The sequence below is a fragment of the Capricornis sumatraensis genome, chromosome 8 (genome assembly GCF_032405125.1).
Source record: "Capricornis sumatraensis isolate serow.1 chromosome 8, serow.2, whole genome shotgun sequence".
NCBI classification, from domain to species: domain Eukaryota; kingdom Metazoa; phylum Chordata; class Mammalia; order Artiodactyla; family Bovidae; genus Capricornis; species Capricornis sumatraensis.
Window position 1 is genome coordinate 13,025,707 of NC_091076.1, and position 21,643 is coordinate 13,047,349.

The window sequence follows — 21,643 nt, forward strand, 5'->3', positions numbered from 1 at the left end:
GGCTTTTATATCCTGAAGGCATCTGCAATAAGGAAAGAAAAGGTTACAGACATCAGAGTTCAAGGGTGTTCTCTGAATGATCCACCGAAGATCACAGGTACAGTCCTAGATCAGCCATGCTAACAGGGCCATGGGGTCCTATCATTGGCTTTACATGGTCTTGTGGCCCTGACCCAGCAGCACGCATGATTGTCAATTTCCTCCAGAACTACATGACTGAAGCTGGGGAGAAGTAGCCCCAAAGAAAGCAACTGGGAGATAGTCTAGGCCATGGAAGAGTTTGTGATAACCCATCAACTCCACCACCTCCTCATTCAGAGGAATTATAAGGGGTAATGAAATAGACTCTCTTCATCCTATCTCAGATGAACTATTCACTGGCCTTCTCCTCCAGGGGAGTTTGGGTGAGGTACTTCATGGAGAGCTAGTTCCCGTTTGTCCCACACCCAGTCACCAGGTTTCTGCCACATATGCCTGCTCTGTCCTTTCCAGTCCTACTTAGTAAGTGATGGCCCCAGTGGATCCCTGAGCCATCCCCCTCCTCCAGGGCACACAATGCTCCTTCCTTGGCCTCTGATGCTGCTGGGGAGAATGCAACGTATGTATCACGAGACCCAGGGTACACAGAACCTTCAGCCTTTCTGAGCTTCTCCATAGGTGGGGCTACAAACTATTTGCTTGCAGCTGCCATGGTTAGGCACTTTTGCAGTGGGAGCACCGTTCTTTCCACGTGGAGGCCCTCAGTAGATGCCTCAGCTGAAAAAGCAGGGGTCAGAGGTTGATTTCCTTTCAGATTGACTGGTTTGATCTCCTTGGTGTATAAGGGATTCTCAAGAATCTTCTCAAGCACCAAAATTCAAAAGCTCAATTCTTCGGCATTCACCGTTTCTTATGGTCCAGATCACACATCTGTACCTGATTACTAAAAAAACATAGCTTTGACACTACAGACCTCTATAGCAAAGTGAGTCTCTGCTTTTTAATACACTGCAGGTTTTTCATAGCCTTTCTATCTTCCAAGGAGCAAGTGTGTTTTAATTTTTTGGCTGTAGTCAAGGTCCTTACTGATTTTGGAGCCCAAGGAAATAAAATCTGCCCGCTCTTTCCACTTTTCCCTCATCTATATGCCATGAAGTGGTAGGACTGGATGCCATGAATGTTGAGTGTCTTTTTGTGAATAGTTTCTTGAATGTTGAGTTTAAGCTAGTATTTTCATCTCCTCTCCTCATCGAGAGGCTCTTTAGTTCTTCTTTGCTATATATTATTAGAGTAGTGACATCGTCATATCTGTGGATGTTGATACTTCTCCAAGCAATCTTGATTCCAGCTTGTGATTTATCCAGAGCAGCATATTGAATGATTTATCCTATATATAATTACATAAACAGACAATGTATACCTTGTCATGCTCTTTTCCCAATTTTAAATCTTTCAGTTGTTCTGTGTCTGATTCTAACTTCTGCCTTTTGACCTGCATACAGAATTTTTAGAACAATGGGAAGGTGATCTGATACTCCCATTTCCTAAGAGCTTTCCACAGTTTGTTGTGGTCCACACAGTGAAAGTCTTTAGCATAGTCAGTGAAGGAGATGGAAATGCTTTTCTTGGATTCCCTTGCTTTCTCTATGATTCAATGGATGTTGGCAATTTGATCTCTGGTTGTTCAAACCAGTTTGTATCTCTAGAAGTTCTCAGTTCATGTACTGTTGAAACTTAGCTTGAAAGATATTGAGCATTACCTTGCTGGCAAGTGAGATGAGCACAATGGCATGATAGGTTGAATATTCTTTGGAATTGCCTTTCGTTTGCATTGGAATGAAAACTGACCTTTTCCAGCACTGTGGTCACTGCTGAGTTTTCCAAATTCGCTGACATATTGAATGCAGCACTTTTACAGCCTCATTCTTTAGTATTTTTAAACAGCTCAGCTGGAATTTCATCACCTTCCCTAGCTTTTCTTGTAGTGATTCTTCCTAAAGCCCACTTGGCTTCATACTCCAGTATATCTGGCTTTATGTGAGTGACCCCTGCATCATCCCTATCCTGGTCATTATGACCATTTTTGTATAGTTCTTCTGTGCATTCTTGCCACCTCTTCTTAATCTCATCTGCTTCTATTAGGTCTTTAACTTTTATGTCCTTTATTGTACCAATCTTTGTACTAAGTGTTCCTCTGGTATCTCCACTTTTCTTGAAGAGATCTATACTCTTTACAATTCTATTGTTTTCCTCTAAATCTTGCACTATTCACTTATGAAGACTTTCTTATCTCTCCTTGCTCTTCTCTGGAAGTCTGCATTCCATTGGGTATATCTTTCCCTTTCTTCTTTGCCTTTCCTTTCTCTTATTTTCTCAGCTGTTTTTAAGGCCTCCTCAGGCAACCAATTTGCCTTGTAACGTTTGTTTTTCTTGAGGATAGTTTTGATGACCACCTCCCATACAATGTTACAATCCTCCATCCATAGTTCTTCAGGCTAACAGACCTAATCTCTTGAAACTATTTTTCATCTCCACTATGTAATCATAAGGGTTTTGATTTATTTCATAGCTGAATGTTCTAGTGGTTTTCCTTACTTTCTTCAATTTAAACGTGAATATTGTTTGCTTCTGCCTAAGCATTGCTTCCAGATCACCACCCACCACTCCCAGTGGGTGTGGAGCAAAAACACACAATTTGAGGACTGTCACCCTGGGTTTCTGCTTGGCTTTTCACATGCTTACCTGTGTGAGCTTGATCAAGTCCCTTAATCTCAGTTTTCTTTTCTCATCTGGAAAATGGGCACCATGATGATAACTCCACCTTCTAGATTGCATGTGTGCCTGCAAAGAGCAAGTGGCCCTGAGAGGGCTTTCTGGGTTCCTGAGTCTGGAACAAATATGAAATATTCTGCCACCTGGGAGAAGGAAAACTTCTGTTTAGAGGTCATGGCTGCCATCCCAGAGGCTAAATACTGATTCAAGCCAAGTGACATCTATCTCTGAACCCTGACCCAGAACTCTGACTGAGCCGATGCTTCTGTTTTCTGGGCTCCCACAAGAGCAAATGATTACTGGCTCAGATTACTCCCTTCTTCAGCCTTACCAGTCAGCCTTTCCTTGTCAACTACTTCTCCCCTGAAAGCACACTGCAAGGAGAGTCATAAAGGCTCTTGGTCTCTTGTCAGTTTCCCACATCGCCAGCATAGCAACAACTAGCTGTTATGGCTGCTTGTCATAGCAACAACTATGGCAACCTGTACAGTCCATCTCAGCCTGTTAAATGAATCTTTCCCCAGTTGCCCCCTCATGTTTAAATTACCTATAGTTGCCTTAGTAACCTTCCTATGCTTGCTGTTTAATGACAAAATGTGTGTGGACCTCATCTAGTTTTATTTCCCAAGCATAATTCCAACCATGCAATTAAGTAACCAAACATTTAGTTATCTAACTACCCACAGGAATTGACAAAAGCAAACCACCCATCATGCATTTTTGCTTGCACCAAAACACCACTGAAGTGATCTCCTGAAACAATGTGATACATTGGCATGTACACTCCAGAAGGGACACTTTTTTCTCTGGATTTGTTTTCCATCTAGTGCAGAATGTCAATCATAAGCCTGACCCTCCAGCAGCTGGTCACCTAATTTTTGCAGACACAGACCACTCCAGATCCCTTCCACATCGCTCAGTAAAATTTAGAGAACAGACTCAGTCAAAGTTCTCACTCCTGCAGAAAACAGGTTTTTTGTTTGTTTGTTTGTTTAGAAAACAATATTTGGTAACACATTCAAAATCTTGTGCTCCTTGCCTTGGATTCAAGGAACTGCACAAGAGGATGGGAAGCCTCCTCTTCCACCTGAATCTTCCACCAGGGCTACAGTCTTGACTGGAACTCAAAGACTTCTGCCGGCTCCCTGATGTTCTCTGAACATCAGTTCAGTTCAGTCTCTCAGTCATGTCCAACTCTTTTCTATATCATGGGATGCCACATGCCAGGTTTCCCATTCCATCACCAACTCCTGGAGCTTGCTCAAACTCATCTTCATCATGTCGGTGATGCCACTCAATTATTTCATCTTCTGTCTTCGCCTTTGCCTTCTGCCTTTAATTTTTCCCTGCATCAGGGTCTTTTCTAATGAGTCAGTTCTTCCCATCAGGTGGGCAAAGTATTGGAGGTTCAGCTTCAGCATCAGTCCTTCCAATGAAGATTCAGGACTTATTTCCTTTAGCATGGACTGGTTGGATCTCCTTGCAGTCCAAGAGGCTCTCAAGAGGCTTGTCCAACACCACAGTTTAAGAGCATCAATTCTTTGGTACTCAGCTTTCTTTATGGTCTAACTCTTACATCCACTCATGATTCCTCCATTTTAGTCGCCATAAAGGAGTAAAGGATACATTTATCCTCCTGTCTCAAGTAACTCCAAAATAGAAAAGACAAATGAAAGAGAATTCTTTTACATCAGACATCTGGCAGCAGTGAATGGATTCCTGAGGCAGAAAGCATGCAAGGAGAGTTCTACAATTGCCCCAACTCTAGAAATACTTTCCAGCACATACATGGAAGGTGTACCTAGGCAGAGACAAACAGTCTCCCCAAGAAGAGAGATTTATGACTCTATATAGTTAGAGTTCATAGGAGAGAGTGACATACAGAGAACTGTAGGAATGTACAGGTGATACCCTTTCAGTTCTCAAAAGAGAGTTGATAGTACTGGTCTGAATTATAGGGAACAATCCTTGAGTCTCAAATTGCACCAAGTCTAAGTGTGTCCCCACCCACCTGCATGGAAATTATTCATTTTTAATATAAATTTATTTATTTTAATTGGAGGCTAATTACTTTAAAAGATTAGATTGGTTTTGCCATACATTGACATGAATCTGCCACAGGGGTACATGTGTTCCCCATCCTGAACCCCCCTCCCACCTCCCTCCCCATACCATCCCTCTTGGTCATCACAGTGCACCAGCCCCGAGCATCCTGTATCAGGCATAGAACTTGGACTGGCGATTTGTTTCACATATGATAATATACATGCTTCAATGCCATTCTCCCAAATCATCCCACCCTCGCCGTCTCACACAGAGTCCAGAAGACTGTTCTATACATCTCTGTCTCTTTTGCTGTCTCGCATACACGGTTATTGTTATCATCTTTCTAAATTCCATATATATGTGATAATATGCTGTATTGGTGTTTTTCTTTCTGGCTTACTTCACTCTGTATAATAGGCTCCAGTTTCATCCACTTCATTAGAACTGATTCAAATGTATTCTTTTCAATGGCTGAGTAATACTCCATTGTGTATATACACTACAGTTTTCTAATCCATTCATCTGCTGATGGACATCTAGGCTGCTTCCATGTCCTGGTCATTATAAACAGTGCTGAGATGAACATTGGGATTAATTGTCTCTTTCAATTCTGGTTTCCTTGGTGTGTATGCCCAGGATTGGGATTGCTGGGTCATAAGGCAGTTCAATTTCCAGTTTTTTAACGAATCTCCACACTGTTCTCCATAGTGGCTGTACTAGTTTGCATTTCCACCAACAGTGCAAGAAGGTTCCCTTTTCTCCACACCCTCTCCAGCATTTACTCCTTGTAGACTTTTGAATAGCAGCCATTCTGACTTCCGTGAAATGGTACCTCATTGTGGTTTTGATTTGCATTTCTCTGATAATGAGTGATATTGAGCATCTTTTTGTGTGTTTGTTAGCCATCTGTATGTCTTCTTTGGAGAAATGTCTATTCAGTTCTTTGGCCCATTTTTGATTGGGGAGTTTATTTTTCTGAATTGAGTTGCAGAAGTTGCTTGTATATTTCTGAGATTAATTCTTCGTCAATTGCTTCATTTGCTATTATTTTCTCCCAATGTGAAGTCTGCTTTTCACCTTCCTTATAGTTTCCTTTGTTGTGCAGAAGCTTTTAAGTTTAATTAGATCCCATTTGTTAATTTTTGCTTTTATTTCCAATACTCTAGGAGTTGGGTTATAGAGGATCCTGGTGTGATTTATGTCAGAGAGTGTTTTTCCTATGTTCTTCTCTAGGAGTTTTATTGTTTCTGGTCTTGCGCTTATATCTTTAATCCATTTTGAGTTTATTTTTGTGTATGGTGTTAGAAAGTGTTCTAGTTTCATTCTTTTACAAGTGGTTGACCGGTTTTCCCAGCAACACTTGTTAAAGAGATTGTCTTTTTTTCATAGGATATTCTTGCTTCCTTTGTCAAAGATAACCTCTCCATAGGTACATGGATTTATCTCTGGGCTTTCTATTTTGTTCCATTGATCTATACTTCTGTCTTTGTGCCAGTACCATACTGTCTTGAAGACTGTGGCTTTGTAGTAGAGCCTGACATCACGCAGGTTGATTCCTCCAGTTCCATTCATCTTTCTCACGATTGCTTTGGCTATTCAAGGTTTCTTGTATTTCCATACAGATTGTGAAATTATTTTTTCTAGCTCTGTGAAAAATATTGTTCATAGCTTGATAGGGATTGCATTGAATTTATAGATTGCTTTGGGTAGTAAAATCATTTTCACTCTATTGATTTTTCTAATCACAGACACGGTATATTTCTCCATCTACTAGTGTCCTCTTTGATTTCTTTCACCAGTGTTTTATAGTTTTCTGTATATAGGTCTTTAGTTTTTTAGGTAGATATAGTCCTAAATATTTTACTCTTTTCTTTGCAATGGTGAATGGAATTTTTTCCTTAATTTCTCTTTCTATTTTCTCACTGTTACTCTATAGGAATGAAGGGATTTCTGTGTGTTGATTTTCTATCCTGCAACTTTACTATATTCATTGATTAGCTCTAGTAATTTTCTGGTGGAGTCTTTAGGGTTTTCTATGTAGAGGATCATGTCATCTGCAAATGGTGAGAGTTTTACGTCTTCTTTTTGAATTCAGATTCCTTTTATATCTTTTTCTGCTCTGATTGCTGTGGCCAATAATTCCAAAACTATGTTGAATTGTAGTGGTGAGAGTGAACACCTTTGTCTTGTTCCTGACTGTAGGGGAAATCCCTTCAATTTTTCACCATTGTGGATAATGTTTGCTGTGGGTTTGTCATATATAGCTTTTATTATGTTGAGGTATGTTCCTTCTATTCCTGCATTCTGGAGGGTTTTATCATAAATGGATGTTGAATTTTTTCAAAGGCTTTCTCTGCATCTATTTAGATAATCATATGGCTTTTACTTTTCAATTTTTTAATGTGGTGTATTATGTTGATTGATTTGCGGATATTGAAGAATACTTGCATCCCTGGGATAAAGCCCACTTGGTCATGATGCATGATCTTTTTAATATGTTGCTGGATTCTGATTGCTAGAATTTTGCTAAGGATTTTTGCTACTATGTTCATTAGTGATATCAGCCTGTAATTTTCTTTTTTTGTGGCATCTTTGTTCGATTTTGGTATTAGGGTGATGGTGGCCTCATAGAATGAGTTTGGAAGTTTACCTTCCTCTGCAATTTTCTGGAAGGGTTTGAGTAGGATAGGTGTTAGCTCTTCTCTAAATTTTTGGTAGAATTTAGCTGTGAAGCCATCTGGTCCTGGGCTTCTGTTTGCTGGAAGATTTCTGATTAGAGTTTCTATATCCATGCTTGTGATGAGTCTGTTAAGATTTTCTATTTCATCCTGGTTCAGTTTTGCAAAGTTGTCCCTTTCTAAGAATTTGTCCATTTCTTCCACGTTGTCCATTTTATTGGCATATAATTGCTGATAGTAGTCTCTTATGATCCTTTGTATTTCTGTGTTGTCTGTTGTGGTCTCCCCATTTTCATTTCTAATTTATTGATTTGATTTTTCTCCCTTTGTTTCTTGATGAGTCTGGCTAATGGTTTGACAATTTTATTTATCCTCTCAAAGAACCAGCTTTTGGCTTTGTTGATTTTTACTATGGTCTCTTTTGTTTCTTTTGCATTTATTTCTGCTCGCATTTTGAAGATTTGTTTCCTTCTACTAACCCTGCAGTTGTTCATTTCCTCCTTTTCTAGTTGCTTTAGGTGAATAGTTACGTTATTTATTTGACTTTTTTCTTGTTTCTTGAGGTATGCTTTTATTGCTATGAACCTTCCCCCCTTAGTACTGCTTTTACAGTGTCCCACAGGTTTTGGGTTGATGTGTTTTCATTTGGATTCATTTCTATGCATATTTTGATTTCTTTTTTGATTTCTTCTGTGATTTCTAGGTTATTCAGAAGCGTTTTTCAGCCTCCATATGTTGGAATTTTTAATAATTTTCCTCCTGTAATTGAGATCTAATATTATCTGCATTGTGGTCAGAAAAGATCCTTGGAAGGATTTCAATATTTTTGAAATTACCAAGGCTAGGTTTATAGCCAAGGATGTGATCTATCCTGGAGAAGGTTACATGTGCTTTGAGAAAAAGGTGAAATGCATTGTTTTGGGGTCAAATTTCCTATAGATATCAAGTAGGTCTAACAGGTCTATTGTATCATTTAAAGTTTGTGTTTCCTTGCTAATTTTCTGTTTAGTTGATCTATCCATAGGTGTGAGTGGGGTATTAAAGTATCCCACTATTATTGTGTTATTGTTAAATTCCACTTTCATACTTGTTAGTATTTGTCTTATGTATTGCGGTGCTCGTATGTTGGGTGCATGTGTATTTATAACTGTTATATCTTCTTCTTGCACTGATATTTTGATCATTATGTAGCATCCTTCTTTGTCTCTTTTCAAAGCCTTGTTTTAAAGTCTCAGTTCAGTTCACTTCAGTCCCTCAGTCATCTCCGACTCTTTGCGACTCCATGAATCGCAGCATGTCAGGCCTCCCTGTCCATCACCATCTCCCGGAGTTCAATAAGACTCACGTCCATTGAGTCAGTGATGCCATCCAACCATCTCATCCTCTGTCGTCCCCTTCTCTTTCTGACCCCAATCCCTCCCAGCATCAGAGTCTTTTCCAATGAGTCAACTCTCCGCATGAGGTGGCCAAAGTACTGGAGCTTCAGCTTTAGCATCATTCCTTCCAAAGAAATCCCAGGGTTGATCTCCTTCAGAATGGACTGGTTGGATCTCCTTGCAGTCCAAGGGACCCTCAAGAGTCTTCTCCAACACCACAGTTCAAAAGCATCAATTCTTTGGTGCTCAGCCTTCTTCACAGTCCAACTCTCACATCCATACATGACAACAGGAAAAACCATAGCCTTGACTAGATGGACCTTAGTCAGCAAAGTAATGTCTCTGCTTTTGAATATGCTATCTAGGTTGGTCACAACTTTTCTTCCAAGGAGTAAGCGTCTTTTAATTTCATGGCTGCAATCACCATCTGCAGTGATTTTGGAGCCCCAAAAGATAAAGTCTGACACTGTTTCCTCTGTTTCCCCATCTATTTCCCATGAAGTGATGGGACCGGATGCCATGATCTTCGTTTTCTGAATGTTGAGCTTTAAGCCAACTTTTTCGCTCTCCTCTTTCACTTTCATCAAGAGGATTTTTAGCTCCTCTTCACATTCTGCCATAAGGGTGGTGTCATCTGTATATCTGAGGTTATTGATATTTCTCCCAGCAATCTTGATTCCAGCTTGTGTTTCTTCCAGTCCAGCGTTTCTCGTGATGTACTCTGCACATAAGTTAAATAAGCAGGGTGACAATATACAGCCTTGACGTACTCCTTTTCCTATTTGGAACCAGTCTGTTGTTCCATGTCCAGTTCTAACTGTTGCTGCCTGACCTGCATACAGATTTCTCAAGAGGCAGGTTAGGTGCTCTGGTATTCCCATCTCTTTCAGAATTTTCCACAGTTGATTGTGATCCACACAGTCAAAGGCTTTGGCATAGTCAATAAAGCAGAAATAGATGTTTTTCTGGAACTCTCTTGCTTTTTCTATGATCCAGCAGATGTTGGCAATTTGATCTCTGGTTCCTCTGCCTTTTCTAAATCCAGCTTGAACATCAGGGAGTTCACGGTTCATGTATTGCTGAAGCCTGGCTTGGAGAATTTTGAGCATTACTTTACTAGCATGTGAGATGAGTGCAATTGTGCGGTAGTTTGAGCATTCTTTGGCATTGCCTTTCTTTGGAATTGGAATGAAAACTGACCTTTTCCAGTCACGTGGCCACTGCTGAGTTTTCCAAATTTGCTGGCATATTGAGTGCAGCACTTTCACAGCATCATCTTTCGGGATTTGAAACAGCTCAACTGGAATTCCATCACCTCCACTAGCTTTGTTCGTAGTGATGCTTTTGAAGGCCCACGTGACTTCACATTCCAAGATGCCTGGCTCGAGATTAGTGATCACATTATCATGATTATCTTCGTCATGAAGATCTTTTTTGTACAGTTCTTCCGTGTATTCTTGCCACCTCTTCTTAATATCTTCTGCTTCTGTTAGGTCCATACCATTTCTGTCCTTTATCGAGCCTATCTTTGCCTGAAATGTTCCCTTGGTATCTCTAATTTTCTTAAAGAGATCCCTACTCTTTCCCATTCTGTTGTTTTCCTCTATTTCTTTGCATTGATCTCTGAAGAAGGCTTTCTTATCTCTTCTTGCTATTCTTTGAAAGTCTGCATTCAGATGCTTATATCTTAAAGTCTATTTTATCTGATATGAGTATTGCTACTCCTGCTTTCCTTTGGTCTCTATTTGCATGGAATATCTTTTTCCAGCCCTTCACTTTCAGCCTGAATGTGTCTCTTGTTTCAAGGTGGGTCTCTTGTAGACATCATATATATTTGAATCCATTTAGCCAGTCTTTGTCTTTTGGTAGGGGCATTCAACCCATTTACACTTAAGGTAATTATTGATAAGTATTATCCTGTTGCCATTTACTTTATTGTTCTAGGTTCAAGTTTATACACCCTTTCTGTGTTTCTTGTTTAGAGAAGATTCTTTAACATTTGTTGGAGAACTTGTTTGGTGGTGCTGAATTCTCTCAGCTTTTGCTTATCTGTAAAGCTTTTGATTTCTCCTTCATATTTGAATGAGATCCTTGCTGGGTACAGTAATCTGGGATGCAGGTGTTTTTCTTTCATCACTTTAAGTATGCCCTGCAATACCTTCCTGGCATGAATAGTTTCTATTCAAAGATCAGCTGTTATCCTTATGGGAATGCCCTTGTGTGCTATTTGTTGTTTTTCCCTTGCTGCTTTTAATATGTGTTCTTTGTGTTTGATCTTTGTTAATTTGATTAATATGTGTCTTGGGGTGTTTGGCCTTGGGTTTATCCTGTTTGGGATTCTCTGGATTTCTTGGTCTTGCCTGATTATTTCCTTCCCCAATTTAGGGAAGTTTTCAACTATTATCTCAAATATTTTCTCATGGTCTTTCTTTTTGTCTTCTTCTTCTGGCACTCTTACGATTCAAATGTGGGGGCATTTAACATTGTCCCAGAGGTCTCTTAGATTGTCCTCATTACTTTTAATTCGTTTTTCTTTTTTCCTCTCTGTTTCATTGATTTCCACCATTCTATCTTCTACCTCACGTATCCTATCTTCTCCCTCTGTTATTCTATTCTTGGTTCCCTCCAGCGTGTTTCTGATCTCATTTATTGCATTATTCATTATATATTGACTCTTTTTTATTTCTTCTAGGTCCTTGTCAAACCTTTCTTGCATCTTCTGAATCCTTGTCTCCAAGTTGCTTATCTGTACTTCCTTTTTGTTTTCAAGATTTTGGATCATTTTCACATTCATTATTCGGAATTCTTTATCAGGTAGATATCCTATCTCTTCCACTTTTGTTTGGTTAGGTGGACATTTACCTTGTTCCTTTACCTGCTGGATATTTCTCTGCCTCTTCATCTGGTTTATATTGCAGTGTCTGGGATTGCCTTTCTGTCTTCTGGCAGTTTGTGGATTTCTCTTTATTGTGGAGTTTCCTCACTGTGGGTGGGTTTGGACGGGTAGCTTGTCAAGGTTTCCTGGTTAGGGAAGCTTGTGTCTGTGTTTTTGGTGGGTGGAGCTGGACTTCTTCTCTCTGGAGTGCAATGAAGTGTCCAGTAATGAGTTATGAGATGTCAATGGGTTTGGAGTGACTTTGGGAAGCCTGTATATTGAAGCTTAGGCCTATGTTCCTGTGTTGCTGGAGATTTTGCATGATATGTCTTTCTCTGGAATTTGTTGGCCCTTTGGTGGTGCTTGGTTTCAGTGTAAGTATGGAGGAATTTGATGAGCTCCTATCGATTAATGTTCCCTGGAGTCAGTTCTCTGGTGATCTCAGGATTTGGACTTAAGCCTCCTGCCTCTGGTTTTCAGTCTTATTCTTACAGTAGCCTCAAGACTTCTCCATCTATACAGCACCAATGATAAAACATCTAGGTTAAAGATGAAAAGTTTCTCCACAGTGAGGGACACCCAGAGACGTTCACAGAGTTACATGGAGAAGAGAAGAGGGAGAAAGGGAGATAGAGGTGACCAGGAGTAGAAGAGGGGGAATCAAAAGAGGTGAGCACAAGCTAGCCAGTAATCAGTTCCTTATGTGCTCTCCACAGTCTGGATCCCTCAGAGTTGTTCACAGAGTTACACAGAGAAGAGAAGATGGAGGAAGGAGACAGGGGTGGCCAAGGGCGTAAAGGGGGGAATTAAAAGGAGAGAGACATATCCAGCCAGTAATCCATTCCCTAAGTGTTCTCCACAGTCCAGAACACAAAAAGAGATTCACAGAGTTAGGTAGAGAAGACAAGGGGGAAGGAGGAGATAGAGGCTACCTGGTGGAGAAAAAGGAGATCCAAAGAGGGAGAGAGCAATCAGGCCAGTGATCTCGCTCCCAAGTAAAAATGGTTACTGAAGATTGGGTTCTTAAAGGTACAAAATTGATAACAAACACCAAAAAGCAAAGATTAAAAATCTAGAGTAGAGGTTAGATTCTCAAAAATACAATATTAAAGGAAAAAAACAAAGTCACAAAAATTATATATATATAGGAAGTTTGCTTTAAGAAATAAGGTCTTTTGTCCCCAAAGTAATAGTAGGTTATAAAAATGAAAATTAAAGGAGCGGTAGACTTAAAAATTAAAAAAGAAATTAAATTTAAATAATAAAATAGTAAAAATATATCTATTTTTACTTTCTCTGGTGTTGTTGTGGACAGTGTGGAGTCAGTTCATTTTCAGATAGTTCCTTGATCCAGCTTATACTTCTAAAGATCTATAGGCCCTTTCCTATGCAGTCAGTGCTAACTGCAGGGTTTTAATCTATTGCATCTGTCACTTCCAGGGTGGTTCCCTCTGTTTTAGCTTCTTTTGTTCGCTGGTGTCTTCAGTGTCTAATTTCCACCCTGACCCAAGGGGGTGATGGTGGACAATTTTTTAGGCTCACTTGTTCAGTCGTGCTGTGGGGAGGGACACTGCCAACAAATAACACTGGCCTGTGCTCGCAATGATTCGGCCACACTGGGTTTGTTCCCACTCACGCTGTGTGTACTTTCCCAGTCTACACTGCTCAGGCTCTAAGTCACTCTGCTGATAACTCTCTGAGGCTGGCCCTGGGGTGCATGTACTTCCCAGGTCTAAGCCACTCAGTTTCAGTAATTGGGTACTTCTCAAAGGTACAGACTCAGTTGGACCTGTGTTTTGTGCTCTTCACAGGTCCAAGCCGCTCAGGTGACCAGGTGTTTGGCAAGCGTGGTCACTCCTACTCATCGCCTCTCCCATCCCTGCTGCTCAGTTTTCTGGGTGTACAACCTGCGCACCTTCTCAGGTGGATGTTGCCCATCCAGAATCCCAAGAAGTCTTGGTTAGCAAGGAAGCCTGCTTGCAGTTTGGTAGATGATGCCTCTCTGGGGCCACGATTGCCCCTTCCGGCTCTGGCTGCCCCCGCCTTTCTGTTTCTGGAAGGATAGGTGCCGGTCTGCAGCCAGCTAGCTCTGCTCAGTCTTTGTTCTATAAGTAGGCCTAGCAGTGTCTTACTTTAGGGCTTTTCGCCAGGGTAGCTATCCCAGGGTCTGGTTTGATATCTTAAGTGAGTTCCCTCAGATTTCCCTCGGGGCATTCAGGCCTGGTCCTTACTCTAAGCAATGCAGCCCGCACCTTCCTGCCCAGCCCCTGCTTGCTAGTGGCTGGTGCAGGTATCTGCACTGCTTCTCCACTGGGAGTTACCATTGGGCATGTAATCTGTGGGTTTAAATTATTTATTTATTTTTCCTCCCAGTTATGTTGCCCACTGAAGTTCTAAGGCTCACCACAGACTTGCCAGTGAGAGTGTTTTCTGGTGTTTGGACACTTCTCTCTTTTTTAAGACTCTCTTCCCGGGATGGATCTCCATCCCTACCTCTTTTGTCTCTCTTTTTATCTTTTACATTTTTTCCTACCTCCTTTCAAAGACAATGGGCTGCTTTTCTGGGTTCCTGATGTCCTCTCTCTGAACTCAGAAATTGTTTTGTGGAATTTACTCAGCGTTCAAATGTTCTTTTGATGAATTTGCTGGGGAGAAAGTAGTCCCGCTGCCCTAATCCTCTGCTGTTTTAGGACTGCCCGTGAAAATACTCATAATTCCCATGAGATTAATAGGGCCCTGAAGACAATATTGCTTTGCTAGTGGGGAATAGTAAACGAGGTCTAAAGACTGGTTTCATCCAGCTTAAAAAACTTTACAGCAAGCCTTCAAAAAATGCAATTATTTCCAAAAAATTAAGTGTTTGCAAACAGTGAAAGGAATAATTTATAAAAATTTAAAAAAAATCCAGCATCCAAAGCTAAAGTGACCACATCCACAATCCAATTTAAAATTTCCATATAAATTGTGAAAGTATTTGTCTGAGTTTCATCTCAATATTATAAGGTAATTATCCTCTGATTAAGATAAATAAATAAATTTTAAAAGAGAAAAATCCAGATGTGTAAAGGAGCAAGAAAATATCCATAATGAGGGCAAAGTCAATTAGTAAAAACACAAGTAAAATATGTATTACATAATTAACAGGGAAGGACATTAAAATGCTTACTATATCAATAATCCTTAAATTCATGAAGCTGAAGAATATTGAATATGTTAAATAGAGACATGGAAAATAGAAATACAAAGACTGTGGGAAAAAAATTAATTGTACAAAAGAGAGCTTTGAAGGAACTTTAAGAGTGGTAAAATATATGTAAATGAAATCACACAGGAGGTAAAAGACAGAGGAATAGAGCAAAGAACTTCACAATTACTGGCTGAAAAATTTCCAGGTATGATGAAAGCTTTAAAGCCATTAACACAGAAACTCAATTAATTCAAGTACAAGAAATATGACAACTCTACAAAGGCACATCATAATTCATGGTTTAAGACAATCAACCAAAGAAATGTAACCAGAAGGAAAAACAGACACAGTAGAACAAAAAATGTGGATGACAGCAGATTAGGCATGTGAAACAATGGTAGGCATGTGAAATTAGGCACATGAAACATGGCACCCCATCATAAATGCTGAGAGAAATATAACTGACTCAAAATTCTATACACAAGAAAATTGCATATCAAAAACAAGATAAAATACTTTCTCAGACATACAACAACTACAAGACTGCATCACCACCAACAGACAATGTAAGAAATGTCTTTTAAAAGGTCTCAAGTCAGGAGGAATTTAAAACCAAGTGAAAATCTAGATCTACAGGGGAAATGAACAGTACCCAATATGATAATCATGTAATATGTATTAAAAAGTAAATATAGGGACTTCCTTGGTGGTCCAGTGGTTAAGGATCTGCTTTGAAATGCAAAGCATTTACAAATGGAAAAGGTTTGTTCCTTTGCCAGAGAACTAAGATCCCACATGCCACTGAGCAACTAAGCCTGCATGTCTCAAATAGAGTTTACATGCTGCAAGTACTAAGCGTGCCCTCCTCAAATAGAGAGTCCCTCCCACAAGTAAGATTCTGCATGCCACACTAAGACCCAGTACAGACAAAGAAGTGATAAATAAATAAATGATTTAATAATTAACATAATTAATAATGATAAGCTGGCAAGTTAAAGATGCATACCATGGATCTTAAAACTACTTAAAAACAGTTCCAGTTAATAAAGTGGCAATGGATATAAAAGGGAAATCTAAAAACTAGCCAGTCACAAAGAAGTCAGGGATAAAAAGAGACATGGAAAGAAAGAACATGGGACAAACTGAAGATAAAGAATAAGGTGATGGAATTAAACCCAACTAGAGTTAACCCCTCAGATGTGAACCCAGACTGAAGATATAACCCAGGGCCCAGACAACAGCAGATCCCCATACACTGCACTGTGCAGCTGAAACAGAGCCTGCCAAGCCCCAGAGCCCCATGTGTTTGGGCACAGAACAGCACCAAAAGTTTATATGGAACAGTAAATTAGAAGACTTCAATCATACAAAGTACATCCTCTGTTTATAAAGAAATGGCATTAGAAATCAATGTACATATACACAATGGAGTATTACTCAGCCATTAAAAAGAATACATTCGAATCAGTTCTAATGAGATGGATGAAACTGGAGCCGATTATACAGAGTGAAGTAAGCCAGAAAGAAAAACACCAATACAGTATACTAACACATATATATGGAATTTAGAAAGATGGCAATGATTACCCTGTATGCAAGACAGCAAAAGAGACACAGATGTGTAGAGTGGACTTTTGGACTCTGTGGGAGAGGGAGAGGGTGGGATGATTTGGGAGAATGGCTTTGAAACATGTATACTATCATGTAAGAAACGAATCACCAGTCTATGTCTGATGCAGGATACAGGATGCTTGGGGCTTGTGCACGGGGATGGCCCAGAGAGAGGTTATAGGGAGGGAGGTGGGAGGGGGGTTCATGTTGGGAACCTGGTCCTCTGTCACTTGCAGCCATGTTCCCATACACCAGGCCTCAATCTCACCCAATGAAATTGCTATTCAGAGTGGCCATAATACATACAAAAAGGGAAAGAACAGCTCCCTACTCCCCTCTCTTGTTCCTTCACAACATACATTCACTGAAAACCTATGTTACATACAGACGTTCAAGCTGAAAACATTCAAACATGTGAAAGCGCATTTGCATGTGCAATAACATCAGTTAGTTCACAGATCTGACAAACATTGTCGTGGGCACATCCAAGACAAGTTGATGTGCATTTGTGTACTTTACTGTACAGAACTGTATGGAGTAAAATAGTGCAGGACTTTTATTTCAAGCCTATGCTGTCTGAAAGGAAGCATAAATGCAGTGGTAATGGAGATGGTACTACTACTCTATTTTTAAAGGTGTGCTTAGTTGCTCAGCTGTGTCTGAATTTTCAACATATGGACTGCAGTATGCCAGCTTCCTCTTGCCATGCGGATTCTCCAGACAAGAATACTGAAGTGGGTTGCCATGCCTTATCCAGGTACTGCAAGATTTAAAATGTTTCTTTAATTGTGTTTGTTTTTTATGTATTATTTGTACGAAAAGTATCATAAAGTTATTAAACTACAGCAATATAACCAATTGTCTTAATAGGCTACCTAAGTAACTTCGCTGGACTTATGAAGAAACTGGGATTTATGAACACCCTTTTCAAATGCAACTTGTTCATATACAGGGGACATACTGTTCTGCTAAGACCTGTGGATCCAAACCTGAACGCATCCCCTCCAGGTCCAAGGAAATCACATTCTTGGTTGGGATTTTAGAGGAAACGTGAGATCTCCATAATTCTAGCCATTTTAATCTTTTCAAAAGACCTTGATCAGGACACACGAATACTAAAGTAGAAATAGTCATTATGTTTCTACCCACTTCTAGAAAGTGTTGCTAAGTTCTCAATACAGGATCTTGTAATGCTGGGGGACTAGATGGAGAAATGATGTGAACAGAAATAAGGTAGGTGAGACAGGTAGGTCAGAATGTGAGGTAACAAAGACAAGGTATTTAGAAGCTGAAGAATTGAGAGAGATTTGGGACCTGAGTTGCAAAAGCAGTTTTCAAACCAAATTCCTCTCTTGCCTTTATTTAGCAAGTCTACAATACCAGCACAGTGGGTCAGGACCAGTACCAGTCTTTGGTCTACTAGGAACCAGACCCCCACAGAAGGAGGTGAGCTGCAGGCCAGTTAGCGAGTCTTCATCTTTATTATAGCTTCTCCCCATCACTCTCTCATCACCCCCAGAAGGGACAGTCTAGCTTGTTTTCCCAGAACTGTTTGTAGTTACATAACCTATGCTTAATAGAAACAAAGATAGTATAAATATTAATGATTATTTTCCTTTCTCAGTGCTCAGAATGTGTGAGTTGGTGCCCTTGCAATCTATCACAGTGACAAATTAAATGTTGCCTATTAACATTTGGATACAGTCGGCTAGCTTAAAATCAAATATTAAAGAAACTAAGATCATGGGATCCAGCCCCATCCTTCATGGCAAATAGAAGGAGAAAAGGTGGAAGCATTGACAGATTTCTTCATCTTAGCCTCTAAAACCACTGTGGATGGTGACTGCAGCCATGAAATCAGAAGGCATTTGCTTCTTGGCAGGAAAGCTATGAGAAACATAAACAGTGTGTTGAGAAGCAGAAACATCATTCTGCCCAACAAACTGATAGATGTTTGGCCTTTTCATTTGGATTTCTAAACTTTCTGCCCAGTCCCCTTTGGTCTTAGAAGTCCCTCACCTTTCTGCTCCTTCACGATTCCCAAGATTATTTTGTGCATTTCTTTACCCAGTCCTGAAATCAGCCATCTAAAGATTGTCTGATGGGAAATGTATTCAGAAGCTAGATGTTAGACCTCAGAATAGTCACTGTTATCAAATTGTCACTGCTTCTAGGCTTTACAGTGGTCAGAGGAGGAAGTACATATTTCCCTTAAAAACTAACACTAAAAGAAATATAATTAGTTGGTACAAACTTATGCTTTCATTTCAAGATTTAAGACAGCAAGGTTTGAATTAAACTTCTATATATTATGTGTGAACCTCTTTTTCTAGCCACTGAAAGGCTTACTTCAAAACATTAGTTGTAATTATTTTCTTGCTTTTACCTGTTAATATACATATGATTCTTTCAAAATAACAGAAACAATATGAGGAACAATAAGTTGTGAATTATTGCTCACCGAAGCTACAATGACAGTGCAGATGCATGGTAGCTGCAATGGCAGCACAGAAGCACGGTGGAGAGGAACTACCCCACGTCCAAATCAGGGGCAGCAGCTGAGAGGAGCTACCCTACTTCCAAGGTAAGGAGCAGTGGCTGCGCTTTGCTGGAGCAGCCGTGAAGAGATAACCCACATCCAAGGTAAGAGAAACCCAAGCAAGATGGTAGGTGCTGAGAGAGGGCATCAGAGGGCATACAGACTTAAAACACAATCACAGACAACTAGCCAATCTTTCACACGGATCACAGCCTTGTCTAACTCAATGAAACTAAGACATGGCATGTGGGGCCACCCAAGATGGACGGATCATGGTGGAGAGGTCTGACAGAATGTGGTCCACTGGAGAAGGGAATGGCAATCCACTTCAGTATTCTTGCCTTGAGAACCCCATGAACAATATAAGGTAAAAAGATTGGACAATGAAAGATGAATTCCTCAGGTTGGTAGGTACCCAGTATGCTACTGGAGATCAGTGGAGAAATAACTCCAGAAGGAATGAAGGGATGGAGCCAAAGCAAAGACAACACCCAGGTGTGGGTTGGACTGGTGATAGAAGCAAGATTTGATGTCGTAGAGAGTAATATTGCATAGGAACCTGGATTGTTAGGTCCATGAATCAAGGCAAATTCAGTTCAGTTCAGTTCATTTCAGTCTCAGTCCTGTCTGTCTGACTCTGCCAGCCCATGAATTGCAGCAGGCCCAGCCTCCCTGTCCATCACCAACTCACAGATTTCACTCAAACTCACATCCATTGAGTCGGTGATGCCATCCAGCCATCTCATCCTCTGTCATACCCTTCTCCTCCTGCCCCCAATCCCTCCCAGCATCAGAGTCTTTTCCAATGAGTCAACTCTTCGCATGAGGTGGCCAAAGTACTCGAGTTTCAGCTTTAGAATCATCCCTTTCAAAGGATACCCAGCACCAATATCCTTCAGAATGGACTGGTTGATTCTCCTTGCAGTCCAAGGGACTCTCAAGAGTTTTCTCCAACACCACAGTTCAAAAGCATCAATTCTACAGTGCTCAGCTTTCTTTACAGTCCAACTCTCACATATACATGACCACTGGAAAAACCATAGCCTTGACTAAACGGACCTTGGAAGTGATCAAACAGGAGATGGCAAGAGTGAACATAGACATTCTGGGAATCAACGAACTAAGATTGACTGGAATGGGTGAATTTAAAACAGATGGCCATTATATCTACTACTGTGGGCAGGAATCCATTAGAAGAAATGGAGTAGACATCACAGTCAACAAAAGAATCTGAAATGCAGTACTTGGATGCAATCTCAAAAATGACAGTATGATCTCTGTTCGTTTCCAAGGCAAACCATTCAATATCATGGTAATCCAAGTCTATGCCCCAGTCAGCAATGCTGAAGAAGCTGAAGTTGAACAGTTCTATGAAGACCTACAAGACATTCTAGAAAACAACCCAAAAAGATGTCCTTTTCATTATAGGGGACTGGAATGCCAAAGTAGGAGTCAAGAAACACAGGAGTAACATGTAAATTTGGCCTTGGAGTAAAGAATAAGCAGGGCAAAAGCTAATAGAGTTCTGTCAAGAAAACGCACTAGTAAACACCCTCTTCCAACCACACAAGAGAAGACTCTACACATGGACATCACCAGATGGTCAACATCAAAATCAGATTGATTATATTCTTTGCAGCCAAAGATGGAGAAGCTCTATACAGTTAGCAAATCAAGATTGGGAGCTGATGGTGGCTCAGATCATGAACTCCTGGTTGCAAAATTCAGACTGAAATTGAAGAAAATGGAGAAAAGCACTAGACCATTCAGGTATGACCTAAATCAAATCCCTTAGGACTATACAGTGGATAGTCCTATACAGTGGATAGATTTATGGGACTAGATCTAATAGACAGAGTGCCTGACGAACTATGGACGGAGGTTCATAACATTGTACAGGAGACAGGAATCAAGACCACCCCAAGAAAAAGAAATGCAAAAAAGCCAAATGACTGTCTGAGGAGGCCTTGCAGATAGCTGTGAAAAGAAGCGAAGCAAAAAGTAAAGAAGAAAAGGAAAGATATACCCGTTTGAAATCAGAGTTCCAAAGAATAGTAAGGAGAAATAAGAAAGCCTTCCTCAGAGATCAATGCGAAGAAATAGAGGAAAACAATAGAATGGGGAAAACTACCAAGAAAATTATAGATACCTAGGGAATATTTCATGCAAAGATGAGCTCAATAAATGACAGAAATGGTATGGACCTAACAGAAGCAGAAGATATTAAGAAGAGGTGGCAAAAATACACAGAAGAACTGTACAAAAAAGATCTTCATGACCCAGATAATCACGATGGTGTGATCACTCACCTAGAGCCAGACATCCTGGAATGTGAAGTCAAATGGGCCTTAGGAAGCATCGCTATGAACAAAGCTAGTGGGGGTGATGGAATTCCAGTTGAGCTGTTTCAAATCCTGAAAGATGGTGCTGTGAGAGTGCTGCACTCAATATGCCAGCAAATTCGGAAAACTCAGCAGTGGCCACAAGACTGAAAATGGTCAGTTTTCATTCCAATTCCAAAGAAAGGCAATGCCAAAGAATGCTCAAACTACTGCACAATTGCACTCATCTCACAGGCTA